Source organism: Cornus florida, unplaced genomic scaffold, assembly GCF_030987335.1.
Source record: "Cornus florida cultivar Cherokee Brave unplaced genomic scaffold, ASM3098733v1 CherokeeBrave_3.0.0_Hap2_Chr07, whole genome shotgun sequence".
In the NCBI taxonomy this organism is placed as follows: Eukaryota; Viridiplantae; Streptophyta; class Magnoliopsida; order Cornales; family Cornaceae; genus Cornus; species Cornus florida.
The window spans coordinates 47829049-47835402 of NW_026775577.1; the positions used below are offsets into that span (position 1 = coordinate 47829049).

Consider the following 6354-nt stretch of genomic DNA (forward strand, 5'->3'; position numbering starts at 1 on the left):
TTTATCGAACGGTAGAACAAACTTCAAGAAACTCATCCAAATGCTTGTAAGGTTCTTCACTAGGAAGTCCATGAAAGTTAGGTAGCATTTGGATAGTTTATGCTTTAATCTCATAATGGTGTGCTCTAAATAGTGGCAATTGAATGCATGTGGGTGCATTATACTCATTAGGCACATAGTGATCTCTCAATGCGAGTGGTGGATTATCAACTTGAGGTGCAACATGGAAACCTTGGTTATATTGAGCTTGATTAATGATGGGGGGTTGTGGTGCATACATTGGCCTTGGAATTCCCATTGGAATTTGGCCTTGTTGTTGAGGAGGTTGATGAATGTATGGCCTAGGCATGCCTAATGGAACTTGTATATTATCATTTTGCACATTAGGATGAAGGATGCCTTGTTGGTCTATGTGACCAAGGTCTTTAACATGATCATCATTGAGAGCGTCCATTAGTAGATTGGTTCTATGTGAACTTCCTTTTCCCCTTGGATTCCTAATAGTGGATTCTAAATGCAAATCAAGAGGGACAAGAGTAGGTCTCAATGAACGACGACTATGCATGCACAATGCAACACGAATAAGCAACTTTCTCAACAATGCAATTAAACTTCACAACCACAATTTTCAAATGCAATGTATGTCAAATAAATGCCTACACGTGGGCCCCCGATTTATCTAATGATGCTATGCAATGCCTCCACGTGGGTCCCCGGTTTAACTAAGGAGATTGAGTAAGAAGGTCTCACAATAGTCCTTTAGCACTTCAACTCCAAAATTAAAAGCTTAGCTTAGCAATTTTACTTAACAATTTTTCATTTTAAGCATTTTTCCTTTGCTTTACTTTGCTCCTTAGCTTGGAATTACTTTGCTAGCTCCTTGCTCAATGCACCTAGTCAATGGAGAACAAATTCAATAAGCAATCAAAAACAGAAAATAAAAAGAAAGTAAAGACATGATCAAAAGAGTACTAATCCTAATTGAATTTCACAATTCGACGTTGCCAATTTAAAATCCCCGGCAATAGCGCCAAAAACTTGTTGTTGGTTTCCTTGATGGAGTCGCCACAACCAACAAAGCTTGAAGAGTTGTGAATTTAGGAGGTGGCCAAGTTTTACATTTATAGAAAGCCACTACTACCTTTCTCTATATAAAATATAGATAAGGCGAGTAGGGATCGTCCCAAGGGATTAAATGGTGTATCGAATTGTGAAACTATGGTAATTAGGGTTAGTAGGTCGAGTGATCACACAATTGATTGGTTGGTTGATTAAGCAAAATTGAATTCAACTAAATAAAATAATACGAAGTAAACAAGAGAGAGAGAGGTCTTGGGGTGTAGAGATCACCACCAAGCAATACTTTTTTATACCACTAACAAGTGATCAATTGAGGGTAATGGATGTGTTGCAATATGATAAGGGTGTGTGTGCATTAGGTTGATTCAATTGGCAAGGATGACAAACCAAGCAAGTATTGTCTAAACATCATGTGAAGAGCACAATATATCTAAACAATAGAGCATATATTGTCTAGACAACATGGGGATAGCACAATAGATCAAAACAAGTCATTAATCCTTCATTAAGCTCACAATCCACATACAACACAATATTAGAGGAATATGCCATTTGGACTCACAAGCATGGAACATCAAACATCAAGAGTAGATTGTCCTCCCATCTAACATTACACTACCACTACACTAAATCTACACTACTAGCATGAAAATAAAACTATCTAGACTAGGGGAGAGGCACAAACCATCAAGAATAGGCATAAACCATCAAATGAACCAAAATAGCATTTATTAAGCATATCATCTTGATAATCTCTAGATCTATAGCATCAATACACATAGACATGCATCAAAAACACTAAATCTAGAGATAAGCACATGAATATCCTACTCTAGCATACATAGACATATGGATAGAATAGAATAGTCAATTGGAAGCATTAGACCATACAAACCATGAAATAATCAAGATTTATATATACATGAATATCAAGATGTATCATACAACACTAATCCCTCAATAATATACAATATTAGAGTATAGAAAGCATACTTGGGGCTAACTCTAGCCCCAAGAGGATGTCTAGCCACTCATGGTAGTGATGATCCAACCCTCAAAGGCTAACTCCATGGCTGCTCCTTGTTGGTGAAGATCTCCTCCAATGGTGCTCTAGCTTCCCTCCTTCCTCCTCTCCAAGAATAGCCTCTAAGATGATTTTCAATGTGTGACAAGAGACTCTCTCAAAAAGTGTATCATATTCCTTATATAGGTAGGTCAAATACACCCTATGATGAGCTGTGGTCGTGCAAGGCATATTCTCCAATGATTGGATGAAGGACGGAATAAATGAGCTGGACTTTAACTTTTTCTCACTGGAGGAAGTTCGATCGATCGAACCTTAACTTGGATCGATCGAAAATGGGTTCGATCGATCGAACTGCATCTTGGATCGATCGAAGTGGTCTGACTCCTCCGGATAATGACAAGGCTGGGATATTTTCAAGATATTCATGGGGAAAAAGACAAAAGTGGTTGGTAGGCGTACAGCTGTGGATAAGATCAATCATTTGAATAGGACAAAATAGGGTTCGATCAATCGAAAGTGATGTTCGATCGATCGAACTTGGAATTTCAGCAAAGGCCAAGGTTGGATCTATCAAGAAGTACTGTGATCGATCATAGATGTTCGATCGATCGAACTCTAAGTTGGATCGATCGAACTTTTCAGCTGCACAACTTGATTCCTTTTTGCTCCTTTCTTTCTCCACTTTGCTCCCTCCTTTGGTTTATCTCAGGATTGCTTCAATTAAGCTCTTATTTGGCTGAGTTAGCTCAATTTTGGGATTAGTGCCTGAAAATATAAATAACACGTAATAAGTCTAAAACGGCAAAGTAAGATAGATAAAGGTACTAGAATGTTTAAGCTTAACGGGTTTAAATGCGCACTTTTCAGTGCTCATCACACCCCTTGGGCAGCCATGGGACCTCCAGGTCGTGCATGAAAAGGGGAGAAGATGAAAAATAATATCTCACCCCCCTTTTATAGAAATCTCAAAAAGTGCCCCGAACGGACCCCGCCGGGTCTGAAAAAGTAAAATTTGAGCAGACGAGCTCAAATGGCAAAACTTTGTGAACAAAAAAGATTCAAAATGATAAAATATGAATAATGGAAGAAACAGCATCGAAAACCGAGTCCCGAACAGAAAGTTATGCCCAAAACAAGTTTGGCGAAAACTAGGGCCAAAAACCCTGAAACTGGATAACATCGACTAGGAGGAAATTCCAAGAGTACACAACTCGACGAAATGTGAAAATGAATCCCGTACGAGGATCCAGGATCAAAATAAGACATTTTGCAATAACTTTCATTAATTGCACAATGGCCCCTCCAAAAAGTGAAAACTGCACTTATGGCCCAGAATGAAAATATCTTCCAAAAATATTTTCTTAAAAACCCCTAAAATAAAATATCTTCAAAAGATATTTACGAAAAACATCCCAAGAAAAGAAAATAATTTCAAACAACTTTGCATCCATGCCCCTATGGACACCGGGAGCAACCAGTGTACTTTCTTGCAAAAGTAAAGATACGTATTTCGTGGAAACCACTCAAGATGAAGGCACGTGAAGTCAAAAACCAACTCCGAGCATGAGAAGTGAGGTTGTGCCAAAAACTGACAAACGGAGATAAGTCGAAATAGGGAAAATGATAGAATAGGGAAAAGACGAAATAGCGCATAGTGTCTAAAAACGAAAAATGCGAAAATGACTCGGTTCTCAAAGGAAGTTGTCAATTCACATGAAAGAGTATCAGAAACCAATTTCAAGCACTCAAGATAACACTAAGTGACACGAAACAGAGCTCAGAAAGGAAAATTAAACGAAAAAAATTCATTTGTAAAATTTCAGGAAAAAGGAAAGGAAGGCAAATGACCGGGTCGTTACATTAATGATATGATCACTAATAATGATGATATAGTGGGTGAACCGGGGTCCTTAAACTTTGGAAGAGTGTTATGTTGCAAAATTGAGCTTACTTGCTCGGTCAAAACCACTTTTCTTGGTGCTTGGCTCTTGTTCTTCCGCTTTTGGGTGCACAAGTCCTTCAAGAATTTGGCATAAGCCGGAATTTGCTTGATTGCATCCAATAGTGGAAGATTAACTTTTATTTGCCTAAACATTTTCATGATTTCATTGGTTTTTGCCTTTTGCTTGTCTTTTGAAATGGATCATTTTAAGGCATCCGGAAATAGAACCTTTGGTTCAAACATTTTTTCAAAATTCTCTTTTGAACTTTCTTCAACATAAGAAGTTTTCAAATCATTTTTCAACAAAACCTTTTCAACATCATTTTTCAAAACTTCTTTTTCAAACACATCCTTCAAGACTTTCTTATTTACAAGGTCATATATATGCAATGAAGGAGCACTGAGATGTGAAACGGGACGGGTGACAACTTGAGGTTGCAACTGTTCACTCTCTTCATTGGACATTCCAACTTGGTTATCCACAATCCTACCACTCCGCAAGGTAGTCACCGCATTAACATGTTCAATGGTGTGGCCTTCCGATGAGGAATAGGTTTCCACAACACATTGTTGCTTAGGTGGGGCATTTATAGGCATATTTCCCTTCTCTCTTACATTGAGAGTGCTTGCTATTTTCCCTACTTGGGTTTCTAGCTTCACAATAAATTGAGAGTGAGAATGAAGCAACTGAGTGTTAGCCTCTAAAGTGCCCAAAGCATTCAAAACTTTCTCTTCAAAGGTGGGACTTCTAGTATTACCTTGGGAATAAGATTGGTTGGGAGAATGAGAATTAGCAAATTGATTCCCTTGTGATTGATAAGGTCTATAACCTTGGGATCCTTGGTTTTGAAGTGGAGGTGGAATATACTTCCCTTGAAAACTGCCTTGGGAAGGGTTTGAGCCCTCTCCTTGGTTTTTCCAAGAGAAATTCGGATGATTCCTCCAACTTGGATTATAATGAGTGCCATAAGGATTGTTCCCTTGGTTCACAAAAGCCGCATTGACTTGTTCATTAGGTTTACTTTGCACTTGTCCGTGAGGACAATGAGAAGTAGAATGAAGAACACTAGAACAAGTCATACATGTTTCATTTGATGCACGATGAGAATGGTTAGGAAAGGAAGATACTTGGTTCGCCGAGTTTTGATTAATCAAAAATTGATCAAACCTTTGAGATAAAGACTTCATTTCGGCGGCTATTTCATTTGAATGGTCGACTTGATGTAAGCCAACACTCTTCCTACCTTGTGAATTTCTACCATTCTTGGATGATAGTGTTCTATGCAAAGAATTTTCACTCATGCTCTCATAGAGACGCCAAACGTCATCCTCATGCCTATCAATGTATGAGCCACCCATGGAAGCATCAACCATACCCTTATAGTGGTCCGATAAGCTCTTAAAGAAGTATTGAACTAATTGCCATTTGGGCATGTCATGATGTGGACACTTCCTAAGCAATTCATTGAAGCGTTCCCATGCCTCATGAAACGTTTCTCCATCCCCATGTGAAAATTCTCGAATTGAGGTCCTCATGGCATTGGTCTTAGAAACCGGATAGTACTTCTTCAATAACTCTTGTTGCATTTCTGCCCAAGAAGTGATTGAAAAGGCCTAAGATTGTTAAACCAATACTTTGCCTTGTCTTTTAAGGTGAATGGAAAAAGTTTAAGTCTTAAAACCTCTTCCGGCATATCCGTATATTTTACGGTGGAACATACTTCAAGAAACTCATCCAAATGCTTGTAAGGTTCTTCACTTGGAAGTCCATGATAGTTAGGAAGCATTTGAATGGTTTGTGGCTTAATTTCATAATGATGTGCTCTAAATGGAGGCAATTGGATACATGTAGGTGCATTATACTCATTAGGCACATAATGGTCTCTTAAAGCAAGAGGTGGATTAGCTACTTGAGGTGGAACATGAACACATTGGTTTTGAATTCCTTTATTGTTGATGGGAGGATGTGGAGCATACATTGGCCTTGGCATTCCATATGGAACTTGGCCTTATTGTTGTGGTGGTTGGTGAATGAATGGCCTAGGCATGCCTAATGGTACTTGTATGTTCTCATTGTGCACATTGGGATGAAGGATACCTTGTTGGTCTATGTGACCAATGTCCTCAACATGATTATCATTATGGTCATCCATTGATAGATTGGCTCTATTTGAACTTCCTCTTCCCCTAGGATTTCTAACGATAGATTCAAGATGCAAATCAAGAGAGACAAGAGTTGGTCTCAATGAACGACGTCCATGCATGCACAATGCAAAACACAACAAACACAAAGAATGACAAACAC

At 38.6% G+C, this 6354-nt stretch overlaps 1 pseudogene; it reads left to right on the forward strand.

Annotated features, from left to right (window-relative positions):
* Nucleotides 1-5481: 5481 nt before the first annotated feature.
* On the forward strand, nt 5482-5580 carry LOC132267960 (small nucleolar RNA R71; annotated as a pseudogene).
* Nucleotides 5581-6354: the final 774 nt, after the last annotated feature.